The 20,287-nt window shown below is 40.3% G+C and overlaps 1 protein-coding gene and 1 pseudogene across 1 annotated transcript in view; both read left to right on the top strand.

The window, feature by feature from the left end:
- The window catches only part of ABHD12 (abhydrolase domain containing 12), an 85,587-nt gene that overhangs the window by 31,166 nt on the left and 34,134 nt on the right, over positions 1–20,287 (top strand). The gene's annotated exons all lie outside the window — the stretch shown is intronic.
- LOC105818882 lies at positions 18,572–19,057 on the top strand (annotated as a pseudogene).

The raw sequence follows: 20,287 nt of genomic DNA, 5'->3' as shown, positions 1-20,287 counted from the left end.
TCCCGACTCAACACGTCCCAGTTCCTTGTTGTTTCGTCTCCGGCAAGCAGATGTTTGCATCTCAATTCTCTAGCCCCTCCTGTTTGCAGGGTGAGGGCGCTCTGGACTTGCGTGCAGGCTCACAGACATGTTCTTGAGAAAAACAACAAGGAAACTTTCCCAGACAAAGGTGTTCTCTACAGAAACAGTTTACATGCTGCCTTACTATGAGAAAAAAACAAGGAATGAGAACATGTACGTGTATTTGCATAAGAAAACACTGGAAGGATACATAGGTAGCTAATACAAATGGTTATCTGTGGGCATGAAGGACATAGGATGCATGGTGACAAGTTGATAGTGAGAGTTTATGTTATTTCATTTTTGAACTATGTAAACACATGACCTTTTCCAAAAAAATTAATAGGTGAGCTAGAGTAAAAAATGAGCATGTAGAGCATTATCCACGCTCGTTAGAACAGCACTAGTTGCTGTACCAAATCACTACCAACAGCCAGCTGCATGAGGCCTTACTTATATTGCATTCATGGAAAATACTCACCTGGCTCCACCTGCTCCCCAGGTGGGTTCAGATATGTAGTCCCCAACTGGGCAGCCACTTCCTATCCCCAGCTCTACATTATATAGGGAAGGGAGAGTGCAAATTTTTGGTGGTCTGCTAGCCATCTCCACCACAGATCCTGGGGCAACCTTGTCTGTGTGGTCAGTTTTTCAAAGCGGAATTCTTAGGTCAAGAAGCAGCTCCCACTGACAGTACCATTTTGGTATTATCAGTATTATTCTTTGCCAATAATACAGATGAAAATGGAACTTCATGGCTTAATTTGCATTTCTACATGTCAACTTAGTGCCACATGTTTAGTAACAGGAAATGTCACAGCATATCTCTGTAGCACTCTTGCTATCATTTGGATATGGTTCGTTTGGCCCCACCAAGTCTCATACTGAAATTTGATCTCCGTTATTGGAGATGGTGCATGGTGGGAGGCATTTGGGTCTTGGGATGGATTCCTCACGAATAGCTTGGTGCCCTTCTCACCACAGGAGTGAGTAAGCTCACTCTTAGTTACCACTAGAACTGGTTGTTGAAAAGAGCTCGTCATCTACCCCCTCTCTCCCTTGCCCCTCTCTTATCATGTGATCTCTGCACACTGGCTCTGCTTCCCCTTTTGCAGTGAGTGGAAGCAGCTTCAGGCCCTCATGAGATGCAGATGCTTGTGGCATGATTCTTGTACAGCCTGCAGAACCATGAGCCACATAAACCTTTTTTCTTTATAAATTATCCAGCCTCAGGTATTCCTTCATAACAGTACAAATGGACTAAGACACCATTGTCATCTGAAGATAAGTTTTTAGAATATTGCTTTATTGTGAGTTTTTTCTTTGTTTAAATAAAAACGGAAGGGGAATGATTTTTGAGAGCTATTTTAGTCTAGTCTCAGTGTGACCTTGACCCAGAAGGCTCAAGCCAGGGTCCTGGGGCAAACACTCTGTCCTGGTTACTGCATCTGTGGAGTATGGTAGGGAGGAGGAGGTTTTCTGCTCCATTCTCAGCACAAGGAACCCCAGGGCTTAGAGATTCTTAAACAGATGAAAATGCAGATGCTTATGTTTGTTTTGTTTGCTTTTTGTACTTTCATATCCTAATGTTTTATTGAGAAGTCTGCCATCTACTGCATTTAAAATTCAATCTTGATCAAAGACATCTATCTCATCAAGTAACTTAATGGAAAAGTAAAATGTCAATCATTTTATTTACTGCTTGGCACCTAGTAAAGACTTGATAAATATTTGTTAAATGAATGGAAATTCAAGTAAAGAAACAAGATTTTACATCTGCTCTCATCTCTACTATAAAGATATTATTCTGAATTTTCTAGACATTATGGGAAGAATGTAAAAGTTAAAAGAGAAACCTATAGAAAGGGGGAGCTAAAATAGTCACTGCTTGCTTGTAGGTAATGACTTGGAAAACCCCAATAAAATCTACTAAAAACTTCTCAGAACTCAGGGAGCTCAGCAAGATTTTCAAATGCAAAATAAATATATACCAATTGATAACTTTCTTATACAGTAGTAACTAACCAGCTAGAAAGATAGGAGAGGGAGAAAAAGAAAGAGAGGGGAGATGGCATGGCATGACACCCAAAAAAGAGAAAGGTGCCCACACTGAGGCCAAGTGGCTTGCCGTTTTTATAGGGACAAAGAGAAAGGAAAAATAGTGATCATTGTCAGTTGATAACAGAAGCAGCTGTGGAGTGATTAGCAGGGTACAGCTGTGAAACTGCTACATCTGCTTCTTCTCTGTTTTGGTGGCAGGCTGGTAACAGAAGCCTGGAGACGGCTTAGCGCTGGAGATGTGATCTTGTCAGTGATTTCTCCCTTGAGATATGATTTTGGGGAGGAACTGAGGCCTGAAGTTTGCACCCCTTCTGTCTGCTCAGGAACTCTTCAAGGCTGTAAAAGCAAACCCTCAAAAGCAGTTTTAGATTAGGTGAATGTAAAAGAGAAAGTTTTATATTTCTTTTCTGTCGGCTCAGCTCTTTTCAGATGTTGCGAAAACAGAACCCCGAAGGGTGCCTGTTAAGGAGAGAGCTCGTATGATTGATGTTAGCCCTTACTGAAAGGCTGTGGCTTAATAATTCTTTCGTGTTATTTAGTTAGTAGGCCGTCCTATTAGAAAGATACATTTTGTTTATAGATGAGAACACACAATATTGAAAAGATGTTCCTGTCCCAAATAGATTTAATGCAGTTCTGCCTGGGATCAGTCTGCCTCAGCTTGCCTCCTAGGGAAATCAGAGTGCAAGGGCATGAGCGAGTCTCGGGAACACAGGGCTCCCGCAGTTGCAAATGGCAAGTTGCAATGCAGACCAGAGACTGGACATTCAGTAGTACAGTGGCGGGGTTGGGGGCTGCCCTGTATCTTTTGCTGCTAAGCTCATCATGGCCTGCCTCCAGCTTCTAGCTCTCCGAGAGCTGAGAAAGAAGGCTGGGGCTTCTCGACGTTCTTTTCTAAACTTTACTGTATTTCTTCTGCATTTAGTGTATTGGCCTCCATGGTCCAAAGCTTCTGTTTTACCCTTTGCAGAGAATAAACCTCCTGGCTGCTCCCAGCCTCAAGGCCTGCAATGTATGGAGTTTGCTCCTGTGTGGCCTCTTCCTGATATTCACCGTATTTTGACATATACTGAGGAGGATGTGCCAGGTAATGGTGCTAGACTGCTTGTACAGGAGCAAAAAGAGAGGGTTAAAATGCAAACTGGTGAGGAGTCAGGCAGCAGCATTAGAAGGCCTTCACAAACTTCACTGTTGCTTTTGAGGATGGGACAACAGTTGGTGGAATGGTAGCTGGAAGAAACTCCTACTTGTGACATACTATGACTTCAGGCAAATTTTAGAAGAATAATCACGATATTTGCAGTAAAGACCCTATATGATATGAACCCATCATCCTCGTGCTAAATGGGTTCATCATTTATTTAATCAGCTTCCTACTGGTGGACAATTGGTTTGTTCCCAGTCTTTCTTGCTATTATTAGAAATTTTCTAATGTCTAACATTTGTTCCTTTTTTAAAAAAGTGTCCAGTTATTTAGAGCAATTTGAGATTTGGTGAACCAAAGAGTATGAATTTTTAAAATTTTGAAACTTGCCAAGGTGACCTCCAACAGAGTTATGAGGTTTTACCCTCCTATCAAGAGTGTTTCAGTGCCCATTTTCCCCACACCTGCCTTCATTAGATAATATTATTGTTAGTTTATCAATTGATGGGTGAAAATGAAATTTTGTGTGATGTTTGCCTTTCATATATATATGTTGCATAATATTTGTATCACTTGAATCCTGGAAAATTTTTACAAATTCTTACTTTCCCTTGAAAATATTTTGATGGGCCAAGTCATGTTTGAGAAACTTGTCTTCTTGTCCTGCCAAGCCCATTCTTCTACCTAGCGAGGAGGTTCATGAGAGAAACTGCAGATTTCCACCTTTGTTAGTTCATTGACTTCATCCCACCAAAATTTCTTGAGCACCCAGGTGCAGGACACCAGTGATACAGCATCAACATCATGAGCCATGTTATTTACTCTTGGGGAGAGATTATATAAATGATTGTATAGATAAATATTTCCATACAGAGGAAGGGAAAGGAGAAATTGACAAGAGATTGTAAGAGGAGAGCCTGAGTAGACTGGACGGCCAAGGGTACTTTGGATCAATGGCAGTGAAGCTGGGACCTGGGGGAGGCTCAGGGCTGAGGACACAGGATTTGGACCTCCTGCGAGAAACTGAAAGGGGCTGGAGAGTCCAGCCTGGTGAGCATGTGCTGAAGAGGGATATAGCAGCGTGGGGCCCATGGGGCTTGGGGACCCATTTTAGATGCATTTCTCAGGTTAAGGGGGATGCTGACATGACCAAATTTGCATTTTAGAAAGATTTCTCTGGCTACATAGCAGAGTCCATCTGTGGAGGAAGGGAGGTGTGAGGTGGGGGGGATTCCTTTTAGGAGGTCTTTTCACAGGCTGGGGTGTTGGGGTGGGTTCACGCACAGGGTGTCTGAGACACAGTCACTGGGATCTAGGAAGGAAATATCAGGCCTTCCAATTACATTCATATGTAGAGATTAACCAATATATACATACAGACCAATTATACATATATATAATTTAATATGTATGTTTATAATGAGGGAATGTACCCAAAACACGTTACTGATGGAATGTATAATCAGAAACATTTGGGACTGCTGGTCTGGGCAGAAATGGTGGCGTGGCCTGGAGAGGCAGCAGCAGAGGCAACTAGAGGTAGATGGGTTGGAAACAGGTGTTGGAGACTTGGGATGCATCACAAGTGGAGGTAGGAGCAAGAACGGGTGTCGGGGATGCTCCTGGGAGCCTGCCACGGATTCTTGGGCACCTGGTGTGTGCCAAGAGGGAGAACCTGGGGTGGAACAGATTTGGGGATGGGGAAGTCAAGAATTTGGTTTGGGCATGTTAACGTTGAGTTGCCTGAGAGACTTCAAATGGAGACGCAAAGAGACAGTTGGATGTACAGACCTGGAGCTTGAGCTATCAGTCTTACCTGAGGGCCTTCAGGTAATGAAATGTGTATTGGTCAGGGGCAAGGTTATGCTGCAGCACCCTGGCTCGCTGAAGTATGTCTCTCTTTCCTGCCGTGTGCCCAGTGTGGGCTCCGCTCGTTGTGGCCACTCGGGGCCCAGGCTAGCTCCACATGCACTTACTCTGTCTCCTCAGACAGGCTCTTCTGCCTCGCATTTCCTTAGCCAAAGTGAGTTGCTGGGCCACCTCTAACTTTAAAAGGGGAGTGGATATGCCATCCTACCACAAGCCCAGAAGGCAGAGAATCAGAACCAGCCAGTGAGAAGCTCTGGCCACTGCCTCATAATTCTCCAGAAGACCTGATGTTGTTTAGTTCTCTAATAGATAAAGGTGGAGCAGCCCTGAGCTGGCGCAGCAGAACACTATGCCCTCCCACCTTTGCTTGGCTCAGACTCTCCAGGAAGGACCTGTGACTAAGCAAGTACTCTTAGGACCGAGGGCTGCAGGGGAGGCTGCGCCCCACTTAGCGCGTCCCTTCTCCACCTGATGCTATATGCAGATTACTGGGGTGATCTCAGTAGCTCAAACTACCACTTTTTTTTTTTTTTTGAGACAGAGTCTCGCTCTGTTGCCCGGGCTAGAGTGAGTGCCGTGGCGTCAGCCTAGCTCACAGCAACCTCAAACTCCTGGGCTCAAGCGATCCTCCTGCCTCAGCCTCCCAAGTAGCTGGGACTACAGGCATGCGCCACCATGCCCGGCTAATTTTTTTCTATATATATGTACTTTTAGTTGTCCAGATAATTTCTTTCTATTTTTAGTAGAGACGGGGTCTTGCTCTTGCTCAGACTGGTCTCGAACTCCTGACCTTGAGGGATCCACCCGCTTCGGCCTCCCAAAGTGCTAGAATTACAGGCGTGAGCCACCGCGCCCAGCCCAAACTACCACTTTTAAGCACTGATGCGGTTAAAGAGCAATTATGATTTAATATACCAGAGTAAGAAATTAGAGCTCAACTTGATGCTTTGGTCAAGAGAGGGGCTCTTGCATTAAGGGCGAAAGCCAGGGTGTATTTATTTCTCTCCCACCTCTGGGGAGGCTATTTCAGTTCACCTTAATGTTAATGCCTGCCTCTTATGCGAGATGCCCAGATGCCTACAATGCTAAGCATTTTACTTCCTACCTCATTTCATATGCACAACAGCCCTTTAGGGTAGATTCCATTGCCCAGTGCTGTGTTCCTTCCCCTCTTAGAGGAATCAGGGCAAGTTGTTTAAACAGTTGCCCTGGACAGTAGGAGGAGAAACAAATCACTGTCAGACTGGCAATCAGAGGGAAAGCAGGCATCTCTGCTGCAAGGCCCCACAGGCCTGTGTCTCTCTTGGTCCTCATGCCTTCTGCTGAAGGGGGACCATCTAAGGGATGCCCACAGAGAGACAGTACAGGTGGGGCAGGCCCCAAGTTGGTGTGGGCAGGGCTGGGGAGGTGAGCATGGCTGGCAGGCAGGGCAGGCGAGGGTGTTGGGGCTGAGATCACACCCCCTAGGAAAGTGAGTGCAAAAGCCGCACATAGGAAAGCCCTGTGCCGCCTCTGGAAGCAGACAGGTGACCCCCACATGGTTGAATTGACAGAGATTCTAGCCAGCACTGAGTGTTTACTGATATGTGGCAACTTAAGAGGAGTCTGAGGACCCCACGGGAAGTGAAACCACCTCAGTCTCAGATGTGGGAGCACCTGCAGAAGGTACCGTGGAGGCCTGACCCTGGGTGTTGTTTTTCCCTTCCAGTTTACCAGTGCGATTTACTAGAAAGTTCTACATAGCACACTTAAGATATGCTTTTCTTTTTCAACTCCAAGTGCAGGAACTGCATTGATAAAAACAAGCCCATTCACTGAAGGTTCCATCCATACTGATTATTTTGGACTCCCTTGGTTGCTAGATTGGCTTTTGTTCTCTCAGGAAAGGACTGTTTGCCTATCAGTGCCTCATGTTATTGCCCCAGTTTCACAGCCCAAAGTGGAGAAAGGGAAGTCAGCCTTCTGAAATATAAGTGACACAACTTATTTGGTAGCATGCAATAAAACATTTTTTAAAAAAATACCATTTAAATTTGCTCAAAGGAAATGTTTTACTCTTTTAGGAGGAAATAGTAAAATAAAAAGGGAGAAATGGCAACTCCATCCAACGGGAAGCTTTCTTAGATTGAATTCAGAGACACAGCATTTCTCCATAAGCATTATGAGCTCAGCCTCATTCTTTTTTCCTATATCACCCTTAAAATTGAGGACAGGGTCTGTTTTTGAAAATCGTCATTTGTTTTCTGCTTGTTTTCTTTTGAAAGGCAATAGCAGAGGTGAAAGTGCCTTCTCCTAGTCTTGAGGGGCTGCATTAAGTGCCATTTAGCCCGCTGGTCATCAGGGTGGAAAACTGTGCACTTCATGGCACCAGTGATTCAGTACGAATACCCGGCCATAGCTTAGCAGAGAATGTGCTAGCATAATTTGAGGTGGGGTCTTTTGGGGATGACTGTACTGTTACTTTTCTGTTTCCTGTTCCAAATACAAAGTCATTGACAGCTCAGACCTCTTAGAAAAAAATAATGTCTCCATTGTTCAAAGTGGTTTAATTATGTTCGAGTATCTCTTTAGAAGGCACAAAGGGAGAAAAGAAAGAGTAGGAAAGAGAGCACAATCAGAGAAGAGGAGGGACAGACATGATTGAGGCAGGTTTCTAATTCTGAACTGCCAGAGGGAGGCCAAACACTGTCATTCTAAGAACATTGTCATTCTAAGAAAACACAGTGGGCAAAAGCTGAGGAGACCAGACAAGTTAATTTTTTTTCTAAAATAATTAATTATTTTTTCTCTAACACAGCAGTCTTATCTTTTGGTGGATTTTGGTGCCCTTAATGGTTTGGCTTGCCACATTTCTGTTGGTATCACCATATTCTCTAGTCCATTTGAGATCCGCATGTCAACGGTCTGAATGAAGAATGTCTTCATCTTGGACTTAAGGAAAGCTGGGCTGTGTCCAGTTCTGCATGCCCAGCGCATCTCGTACACAAGCCTCAGTTTATCTTCTGTAACATAGGGCTTACATACAGCATTTTAGGCTAGGAGGTATGAATGACAAACAATGGCAATTGATGCTGAAAAACCAGAATGCTTAAAAACTCTGAGCCATAAATGTGAAGGACATATTCTTTCTTGCACCAGAGCTGAGTTCAGTTGGGCTACCTCCCTCCCTGCCTTCCTACCCCAAAATCTCCCCAGATCTTCCTGTCTGCTCCTCTCCTGCTTCCAGGACAGCACACACCGTTGTGTCTGGCTTCTGTCCCCACACCTGTGAACTGGCCCCACAAGTAAGAATAGCCTTTCCGGCAAGATTCTGGTTTTTGGATTTTGCTTACTGCCAAATATGATTTGCTGCTGCATTCAACTTATTTGATTTTTTGAGGCCAGAAATTTCTACCTTTTTGTTTATTTGCTTATAAAAGTGGTTTAGGTCTTAAAATAAGAACCTCTCAGGCCTTAAAGATTAAAGGGTTTATTTTGCCACTCCAGGATGGCTTCCTTTGTCCCCAAATACCCATCGCTCTTGGGTTTATACAGAGACCAGTAAAAAGCCTGTTCCAAATGTCAGCAGCAGGGGAGACACCGGGTGAAACACTGAAGTGTGGGTGGTTGTGCGTTAATGATCACAGGGTGTTCTTTGGTGAAGTATGGATTGATTGCAAACCACAGCCTAACATTGAGTTTGGTTCTGCAGGGACAAATGGAAAGACTGTGAAGGTGAGGTGGGTGGTGTGTCCCGAGGTGTGCAGGGAGCCACTGGGACAGACAGGCTGTGATCTCTAGCCCTATGCTAAATTTGATTCCTCTGTACTTTAGGTACTGGCTTGATTCCTCAACCTTCACTAAATCACAGTTACTCTCCCACAAGAGCTTGGGGTCTGGTTACCAGGGATAGAAACTAATGTTCCTCGTCCTGTTCTAAAGTGTACCCAGCGGCAGCCTAGCCCATACAGAATGTGGATGGGTTGGGCTTTGATTCGGTTGTGTTTTCCCCTCCGGAGCCTTCATTTGTGCTCCCCTGAGTGGATAAGAAGGCTTTAATACTCTCAAGCACATGTTTTGAGGAGGTTATCTTTGGGGAACGACTAGGGAGTAATGTTGCATGTTCTGCTTCTAGATTTATATATTTTGCTTATAGATTTGCTTATTTAAATTTCTCGAGTTCTTTACTCTCATTTACAGGTACTTATTCATACTTTGGGAGTTAACTTTGAAGGTACATTAAACATGGCATCTGTTTGCCAGGAAAAGAAAAACAAACATGCTCTCAGCTCAAGAATTTGGAAAAAGCATTATGTGACTTTTCTGATTTATTTTAGTTACTGTTTTGCTATTACTTAGTGAGAGATTCAGTTTTTAAACCAGCTAATTTTCACTTACAAATTCTTTATATTTGTCCTTTATGATTAGATATCAGAGAACTATAGGATAATAGAGCTGCTAATTTAAAATCACCAATTTTGAAGGCTATGTGCATCTTAATTAAAATTTAATTTTGGGATGTCTTTTTTATAGATACGTGCAACAATAAATACCTTTTTGAGAAAACTATGTCCTGAGCTTGAGAGATGCAGATAGTCACTTAATTAGCAGTCCCTTCATTTATCCTATCAATTTAATAAATAAATGTGATTGTTTACTGTGTGTCTAGCACTGTGTTAGATACTGTGGGTAGTTTTTTGAAATGATAATAAAAGTTACAATCTAGAGCCTAATGGCCAGGTCACATTTGAGGTTAATAAAACTAGAATTTCCAGGGCAAGTCCCAGGCATTGGTATTTTGTAAACTCCCCAGGAGATTCCAATACACAGCCAAGTGACTGTCGACCAAAGTGACTTTAAACACAGTTACTCGGTTGGAGACATAATGTGAAATAGAAAAAATCATGAAACTCTTAAGTTCAGTGGAAGCCCAGAGAAGGTGATGGTGGTTCTGATAATTTTTTCTATGTTAATGATTACAGGGCAGTAATTCTTTGATCAAGGATTCATTGAGCACTGCCATTGAGCACATTGAAGTATGAGCCTGCCATTAAGTTAAATGCCGTGGTGATAAAGATCAGAGGAAGATGAAAGATAAGATCATTGCTGGAAGGAGTTCATTATGTTGAAAGAAGATGAAAGATAAGATCATTGCTGGAAGGAGTTCATTATGTTGATAAAAGATAGCCAGACCCGATAATGCTGCTATTGGGAGGAAAAAACTTTTCTTCCATCATCTTAGATCCAAATTGTCAGGGGACCTGTGAATTAAGTGACAATGGACAGGCTGGACAGAAGAAAAGTTTATTGTGCATGTAGCTCCCAGAAGGGGTAAAGGTTTATATAGCAGCTTAATAAGGGCTTGTGTACTCGCACATCAGGAATTCATAGGGGGGAAGAGTATAATGAGACTTCTTCATATGTTGTTTTTTCTAATGTCCTGATGCCCGTGGTCAATCACTGGCCTGACCGCAGACCTCATCAGAAGGGGAGATTTGTGGCTGCTGACTCTCATAAAGTCCTGCTTTAGTCATATAAAGAAAGTTCAGGTAAAATTTCTTTATGCGTCTGCTATAATTCAAATGTTTCCACTTTGACATAACCTCATTTTTAGTGGGTTATCGGTCCCTACATTTTCCCCATTTGAAACTTCCCAAAAAGTTTCACAAACAAGAAGCTGGGTTAATGCTGTGGGAGAAAAATTGGGTTAGAAATTGAGAGGTAAGAGATCTGCAAAGGGAAAGGACATAGATTAGAATGAGGAAACAAAAAGAAAAACAAAGGTAAATGCTTGCGGCAGACTGTAAAACAAGTTTCTGAGTCCAGAGGGCAGTCAAGAAGATTTTTTTACATTGGGCTCAAAGTGTTTTTAGATAATGGAGTGAGGATTCTCCTGTTTGCAGTTTGAATGTCTTTGGTGATGGCAGCCCATATGTGGTCTGTTGTTCTGATGAGTCCTTTGAAGTTTATATCAAGTCAACCAGCTTCAGCCTGCAGGACTTTTTCAGACCCTTGGGGAAATGGGGCAGCTATAAGACAATCAGTTATCCCAAGAGGGATCTGGACAGTCAAGTCTTAGTTTTCAGTGATGCCAAGTCAGGAGGGTGGGAGAAAAATTGGAAATGTTAATTTTGAGGGTGGTAACCAGATACTAAGGAAACTAGGAGAATTTAGAATTTGGTAAGGACTGACAGAATGTGTAAGATGACAGGATCCAGCCCAATTTACAGAGAGATAATAAAACCTCAAAGATAACAAATAGGACTAGAAGCTGATAACCTCTGCAAGGGTGTGTTATAGTTTTCTATAGAAACATAAAATTTCTCTCTATAATCATCTCCTTTGATCAAAGATAATCAATCTGGTATTATTTTTCTTTATAAAATAAGTCTGGTCTCATTAGATTTGGCATGATCATTTACTTAAGTGCAGCAAGAATGATAATTGACCACATAGGCCTTTTTAAGTTTGTTTTGCTGGAACTTTTTATAAGGAATCTCAGATTAGACTTTAAAAGCCTCTCAAGGTTAGGAGGCCAAACCAAGAACTGCCTATAGATTTGGGTGAATTTCTTTCTTCTCTAGGACCCTAAAATATTTTATGGTTCTTGGGCCTGCTAGGAAGCAACTTTTGTTACTCATTTGTAAGGATGTGGGCTCTGTAAGCCAGGTGCCAGTCTGGTTTTTCCAAGAGGGCTTTGTAAGCATTGGCTCCATGAAGTGAATCTTCATGTCCTAAAACTGGTCACATCCCATTGTCATTCTCAGATGTGACATTCCATTCAAAGCCTTAGTTATACGAGGTCTGTCCAGAAAGTATCCAGCCATGTAATGTGAAAAACCAGACACATTTATTGAAGAAGATACAAGATACAAGAAACATTGTACATAGGACAATGACGCCTCAGTCCCCTTCAGAGTAGCCACCTTGACCTCACACGGTTCTCCCAGTGTCTCTTATCCATAGACATTCAACATTCTCAGGTGTTCTGCTTGTTGTAGGCCTTTGAGACCATAGATCATTTTCAGTAGGTTCTTGACTATCTTTGAAGCATTTGTGCCACACTTTTATTTTCGCTGCATTCATTGCATCATCCCGAAAAGCCTTCTGAATCATCTGAGTAGTTTCCACAGAGGAATGTTCAAGCTTAACACAAAATTTGATGCAGATTCGTTGCTCTACTCGCTCAATCATTTTGAATGCGACGGCCACACAGTACACATGCTCACCAAACGGCGTCCTGCGCCTCACTGACTAGTACAGTGAAGGCATCATTGTTCACGCATGCATATTAGTCCACTCTCCTTGGCTGCCAGGTTACATCAGTGTCACACCAGCCGTGCTCCTTATATTAACAATGGCTGGATGCTTTCCAGATAGACCTCCATAATTGGAAACCTTTGTTTCCAATTATATCCTTTTAGAAGGAGACAGATTCTTATTGAATTGATGCAAATAATGACATTGCCATGAAAATGAAAATAATAATAGTTTCTGAATTATGGAGAGATAGGGTAGGGAGAAAAAATAAATGTTTCATTTCTGCTAATAAAAGTATAATCTACTAAATTGTTATGAGTTATAGATGACTTGAGAGGAAAGAGAAAGGGGTTTTTATATCCAGTAAGTAGAACATTAAAGCATCAGCAATGTTCTAAACAAAAACCGTAAAAATAATCACAATCACTTTTTATTGGTTCATTCGGTCCCATGCATTTAATTCCTGTTCTGCTTGATCTTGGATTAGTAGTTTCATGAACCTATCAGCTTCTCCACTAGCATTCTGGAAATCCTTACTCAGTCCAGTGGTTTGGCCTCAAAGTATTTTAAGCAATGCCACCAGAAGCCGGTACTGAGACCTGGCATAGGCCTTTCCATGGATCTCAGAGACAGTCCCGTTTTGTTGAAGATGAAGCATTTTGGCCTGAAGCTGATTACAAACACTTTCAGAGAAGAATCAGAGTAAAACAAGTGCTATCTATGGATGACAAAAGATTTAAAATGGTCATGGTTAAAGATCTCATGAGAGTTCATTATAAAAATAACACAATTGATAAGAAAATGTGGTTATTTCTGTGAACATTTTAAATCTTAAATGGAATTATGGCTAACAACGTTATACCAGAACTTACCATGAATACCAAGGACGCTGACAAATTTCTAGGAACTTTACACAACTTGTGAAATACTTAATAATATTTACTCATCCAAATATAACCTAGGAAAGGTTAACATAGCTTCTTATTTGACAATGCTTTCCATGCAACTCAGCATTATCAAATAAACCTGATTGTTTTTAACATCTCTCTTTTTCAAGGTGAAAGAACAAACCCTTTGTGATTCACCAGGGGCCTTATAGAAAATACAAAAGTCAGTTGAGATCAAAATTTTATTTAGGATTTGATTTTGGGAAGGCATAATATCACAAGTTGTTAAAAATGTCAAAAGTTTTAATCACTTGGCTAGATAGGATCCTAAGTCACTATGAAACAATACTTAGCTAACTATTAACCAGAGTGACAATGAAAGAATTCAAAAGTAGCTATAGAAGATAATGTAGTTGTAAACAACAAACAAAAAACACCTTAGCTCTTTTAAAAGTGAGGAGACTTGACTCTTTACTCATCAAGGACGTGATAAAGGTTACGATTAAGCACAACCAGTAAGTAGCCTAAGAAAACTTTGTTGTTTTAACAGAGAGAGAACACCAAACTCTGATTTTGCATTTGAGTACTGTTAATACTAAATAAAGTGCTCTGTCTCTTTTTTTTCCCCCTTAAAAATGAATCCATCTAATCTTAGCCAGTTTTGACCATGCAACGTAAAGTTCCTTTTCTACGACCTTCTACAGCTTTCTGTATTCATTCAGGTTTACCTTACCCTTTCCCTCTCCTCTCTCTGGAACAACCAGTCATTTTATGTTAGGACAAAATTTTCTCTTAGCAAAAACACATCTACATTTCTTGCATACTTTCATGCAAAGTTGTTTCTCTTATCCTTATTATTTATAGTATTTTCATTTACATATGTTGACTATAATTTTTAATCATAAGTAGCCTTTATCAGAAAAAACTAGGATGCAAATGATTGCAAATTGTCTGTCATATATCAACACTTTGTAGTGGATTAGCAAATTTTTGACTGTAGCATCTCAGAGTCTTTAGTGTACGCTTCCTTATATTCCAATTTTTCAATGTGGCTAAAAGAACATGTTTATTAACAGACCTAGATGTCATTAGCCTCCTGTTCCATATAAAAATTAGAAGCCAAAGTACATAAACTTATGCTTAATAATTAATGTTACAATATTTATCTTATTTATAAATGATTTAGATATATAATGAGTATCTATTAATGAACTTGGCATAACTTTAAAGTTGCAAGTTACTAAAAAGAATGTGGGAACTATTTTTAGGCAGACATTATAAAACATAATTATTTTTGAAAAGTCCATTCATAAAACTTTTGTTCCACTTACACCAACTCAATCTTAACAATTAAGCTTGGCTTGTTCATGAAAATTTCATAAAACATTAAGCAAAGCTAGCCATGCATCAAAAAGTCATAAAAGCAAAAAACCTAAAAAAGTTAAATATGTGGTGGTGTTTTACTGCCATACTGAATATACATGAAACAATGGCCATCAAGCAATTCATTTTTACTTATATGTTTGTTCTCAGGTTGAATTTATAATTTTTATAATCATAGACATCTAGTAGATACAATATTAGCTTATTTTGCTAATAAACCCAAGTAGAATAAGAGCATATGCTCATATTATGCTTAATACTGATAACTTAGAAGAAATACATGTTTTTATTAGACTAACAGTACCAAACTGGTCTTATTTACCAAAGATTTACCTAAATTACAAGAACATGAAAAACATTTTGGGTTAGTTCCTAAACTTCTGGGCATTTTAGGAATATTTAATTTATGTAAGTGCTAATTTCTCTCTAACTCAAAATAAACAGAGCTCCTTTAAGGGGTTTTATAAATTAATTTGGTAATACCATCTAGAGCAGCGGGCCCCAGCCTTTCTGGCACCAGACACCGGTTTCATAGAAGATGCTCAGGTGGTGATGCGAGCAATGGAGAGCAGCTGTAGATATAGAAGAAGGTTCATTTGCTCACCTCCTGCTCAAGTTTCATGGAAGACACAATTTTTCCACAGACAGGGTTGCCGGGGTGCGGGGAGGCAGAGCTCAGGTGGTGATGTGCAGACGGGTTTCTAACAGGCCACGGACCAGTACCCAGCCATGGCCCGGGGATTGGGGACCACAGATCTAGAGGTAGGCAGATATCACAAATATGTAACATACACAAACATAGGCAGACACAAATAGAGATTGTATGGCTTTTATTCTAAAATTTAGCTTTGAGTCAGGCATAAACACGGTAATACAAAACTCACTAGCTTACATAAGATTTGTTCTTGTCTCTCTTTAAAATCCGAATTGTGTTTTCAGCAGATGAAACAAATTAAGATTACCTGCCCAGTCTGACGGCTAATGCTGTTAACCAATATTTGTGAAGGAGACTTTTAAGATTTTCATTTGCCCTGATATGTAATCTTATGGAGGCTGTGGAGTAAATTCTGGACAAGGGACCTTTTGGAAATACCAAGCAACAGTCTAGGTGTTTCCAAAGCCCATCTGAGGGGATAAAATATTCAACCTGTTTCCAGTTAGCCCTTTTTCCTTTTCAGCCTCTGGTGGTTGTTCTGGGGAATCCCTGAGCCTCGGGGGGGGTCTCCTTGGAACCCCTGATGGGAATTCCAGATAGGGGCAGGGAGCCTAAAGTTCTAGTGATCATGGGGAATGAAGGGGTTGGAGTGAGAAGGGAAAGGCCTGGCAGGGGTGAACAGAGAGGCACAGAGGAGGTAGAAAAAGGAGCCAGGTAGGAAAGGTCAGTTCCATATACAATTCCTTCCTGGAAGCCAAGGGCTTTCTTAATGGAATCCCTTTTGAAGAGACAGCTGAGGATTTATAGTCAACAAGTAGCCTGAGGAAGTCAATAGATGGAAAATTACTAAGAAGGGTAGGGGGCTTCTTGCTTAACTGGCCTAAGAGGATTCTTGCTAAAGGCAGGACAAGGACATACACATGAAAGGTGGGTGATGAGGAACATGATCATATATGGAGGTAGGGGGACTTGATCTTTCAATTTTGGGGAAATGTTCAGCATTTTACCTAATTGCTAAAACTGGCCCACTTTGTCAAACCAGTTGATCGGATGAGATTTAAAATTTTCAGGAAATACTGACTTCATTTTACAATTAGATAAATGTGTAAATATATGTCCCTGTGACAACCAACTCACTTCTGAATTCTAATTCTAATCGAGATTAAACCATGAAGTGTAGCCATAGTTTGTGTCTTGGATGAAATAAGGAACTGCTTGCACACTCTTTCTCTCACTGTTTCAATCTCTCAATCTCTTTGCCTCACTCTTAGGGGAGCTCCCTCAGGAATGATGCAATCCTTTGCAGTAGTTGAATAGTGGAAGATGCATAATTGTTAAATGAAAATTTCTACATGGGCCTAAATATAAGCTATTCTTTAACCTATGTGGAATTTGCCTTAGTGATTATGAGAGATGGATTTAATATTCCCTTCAAAGGATTAATCAGTCATCTCAGCATCATTTTTTGAACAGTTCATTCTTTCCGAGCTGATTTTACTGCCACCTTCAGCCACATCTGCACTATGGATTTATTCCCTTGTTCTAGCTTTCTATCATTATGGCTTTGCTGCTCACAGTATCTTTCATTCCTCCCAAATTTGTTGTTTTCTCTTTAATCTAAGAGTCATTTTAAATATCTTTTATATTGCCAGGTAGGTAGATTATTCTTGGCTATCCTTTTATAGTTCATTTCTGATTTTATTGCATGTGGTAAGTGTGTGATCTATATTTTTGCTTTTTGGAATTTATAATTTACTCTGTGGCCTGTTACATATGTATGCACTTTTAGAGACTATTCCATATGAATTGGCAAAGAAGTTATGATCTCTGTTTGTACCAAGTTCATGCACATAATTATATATGCATATTATCAAAGCTTGTCCCTATTATTCTAATCCCTGTGGTATTAATTTTTTGTGTGTGTGCCTACTGTTCATTCTGGGGTATGTATATTAGTTTCTTACAGTGAACATTAGATTTCTTATTAGTATTTTTTTCTTATTTCTCTTAGCCTAGAAATATATAAAGTAAAAACTGGATTACAGATACTTATGCATTTCATTGTATGTAAATGTTACCTCAAAAGGAAAAAAAAGGAACTATAAACCAAAAAAAGCATAAACAATTTGACTTTGGTTCTTGTTGATCAGTCATGACTATTGACTCTTCTCAGGAAAATTGTATCTTTTCTTAGTATAAAATATCCCTCTTCAAACCCATTGATGCTTTTTACCCCAATTTATATTTTATTTGCCACTAACACTTTTGTTTTGCTTGGTATTAATATAACTTTATTTTGCTCTTTTTATTTTTCAGCATTAGTGTCACTTTATGTCTCTTACAAATTGCATTTGGCTTTTTACATTTTCATTTTTTTGTGCAGTCCATGAGTCACAGTCTTTTAATATTTATATTTTACATTTTAAATATTTTATGTTTAATCCATTCATTTATTGACATTACTGATATGTTTGGATTTATTCTATCTAATTGTATGTTTTTTGTTTGCTATGCTTTCTGGTCTTTTTATATTTTTCTGTCTTTCATTGGATTGACTTTTCTTCCTTTTTTCCTCTAATGATTTGTCATTTTACATCCTATTTCTTTTTATAGCTACCTTTAAAATTTTAGCAATTCTTTAAACTTGTGGTTTTCCATCAACATCTGTGATTAATCATTTCCAAACAGGCTACCCATGAGTTAAATCCAGCCAGCAGAGTATTTTTTTTTAACGTGGCCAGTTTTTTAGTATCCTTTCAATATATATATTTACTTATTCAATGAACGTGATTGTCTTTAGGTGAAGCATGTCCTCTCTATATTACCTGAGAGGAGACCACTCCTGTATTTCCACTTTACTGTGTTTCCTGTCTGGTCCCTAGAGGCATCTTAAGTTTGCATCATTATATAAGATTTCCTCTTCCTTTCTCTGGAAGTACTTTTACCTCTGTGCTTTTCCATTAATCCTTCTACTTTCTGCCCTGCCTCATATTAACATTTTTCAGGACAGTGTTTTTCACATTGCAAGTTTCAGCCTTAGTGGATACTAAAATCAAATCAGTGAGTTTTGATCAAAGGCTTTAGACACTGTTCACCAGAGAAGTTTCAGCCTCTCAGTGTCAGTGCTAACAGCCAGTGGTTTATATATTTAAACCGTATCCCTTGTATTAAGGATCATTAATAATTTTAGTTGCTGAGGCTTGGATGTGGGGCGAAGGTGTCTGTGGAGAGAGTCTCCAGCGAGCACTTGGATTCAGCTCCTTCATTTCCAACATGGAAGAAACTTACATCGTCTCCCTGGACCCTGAAAAGCTATTGCAGTGCCCTTATGATAAAAACCACCAGATCGGGGCCTGCAGATTTCCTTATCATCTTACCAAGTGCAGAAAGAATCATCTTGATGTTGCAAACATATTGGCTACTTGTCCCTTCAGTGCTTGCTACCAGGTTCCTTGGGCTGAAATCAGTCATCCTATCTCAAGCTGTAATGACAAAGGTTGTTTTGAGTAGGATGTTGTCAACTGAACCAGGAACCTCAGACAAGAGACCCTGGCAGTGCCCTCCTTGTGATGAAGACTGGGATAAAGATTTGTGGGAACAGACCAGCACCTCCTTTGGGGCATAGCCAACTACTGTGGCAACAACAGCTCTGCAAGCAACATAATTATGGAATGTAAGGGTAACCCGGCTTCAGGCATGTGAGTTCCCAAATCTTTGCCGAATGTTCTGCCACGGAAAAACAATGTAAATACACAGTAACTGAATACCAATTTCATCAAATGGCAGATCCTAGAAAATTCTTACTTCTTCCTGCTGCCAGCGGGCTCTTCATTTTTCTCCTAATCTAATTATAGAATGATAAACTATCTGTGAGTTTCAAACTGAAAAAAAAAATTAATAATTTCATGAGAATAGATGCCTTATAACCAGTGAGTCAAAGAAGAAATTACAAGGGAAATTACAAAACACTTTGAGACGAATGAAAAGGTAGGCACAGTGTACCAAAACTTATGAAATATAGTTAAAGCAGTATTCACAGGTAAACTTATAGAGGGAAATATCTGTATTAAAAAAGATCTCAAGACCAAGTGCAATGGCTCACACCTATAATTCCAGCACTTTGGGTGGCCAAGGCAGGAGAATCACTTGAGCCCAGGAGTTTGAGATCAGCCTGGGAAACATAGTGAGACCCTGTCTCTACAAAAAATAAAAAAAAAAATTAACCAGGCATGGTGGTACACACTTGTAGTCCTAGCTATTCAGGAGGCTGAGCCAGGGGGATCACTTGAGCCTGGGAGTTGAGGGTTGCAGTGATTTTTCTTTTTTAGTCTCTTAAAATGATGTATTACATTAATTGATTTTCAGATGTTGAACCAGCCTTTCGTACCTGGGACAAACCTCACTCGGTCATGGTCTTTTTATACTTTGTTGAATTTGATTTGCTAATATTTTGCATAGGATTTTTATATCTATGTTCATGAGATATTGGTCTTTAGTTTTCTTTCTTTCTTTCTTTTTTTTAGAGGTGAGGTGTCACTATGTTGCTGAGGCTGGCCTTGAACTCCTAGGCTCAAGCAATCCTCCTGCCTTAGCCTCCCGAGTAGCTGGGACTACAGACTCACGCCACAATGCCCAGTTTAATTTTTTTTTTTTTTGTAATGTCTTTGTCTGATTTAGGTATAGGAATAATGCTGGCCTTATGGGATGACTTAAAAAGAGATTGCTTCTGTCTTCTAGAAGACATTGTAGAGAACTGGTATAATTTCTTCCTTAAATGTTTGGTAGAATTCCCCAGTGAACCCATCTGGGCCCAGTGCTTTTTGTTTTGAAAAGTTGTTAATTTTTTCCTTTTTTTTTTTTTTTGAGACAGAGTCTCGCTCTGTTGCCCAGGCTAGAGTGCCATGGCGTCAGCCTAGCTCACAGCAACCTCAAACTCCTGGGCTCAAGCGATCCTTCTGCCTCAGCCTCCCGAGTAGCTGGGACTACAGG

This window comes from Propithecus coquereli, unplaced genomic scaffold (assembly GCF_000956105.1).
Source record: "Propithecus coquereli isolate 6110/MARCELLA unplaced genomic scaffold, Pcoq_1.0 Scaffold459, whole genome shotgun sequence".
NCBI lineage: Eukaryota > Metazoa > Chordata > Mammalia > Primates > Indriidae > Propithecus > Propithecus coquereli.
Note: the sequence above shows the minus strand (reverse complement) of the source record. Positions and strands in the feature narration are given on the sequence as shown.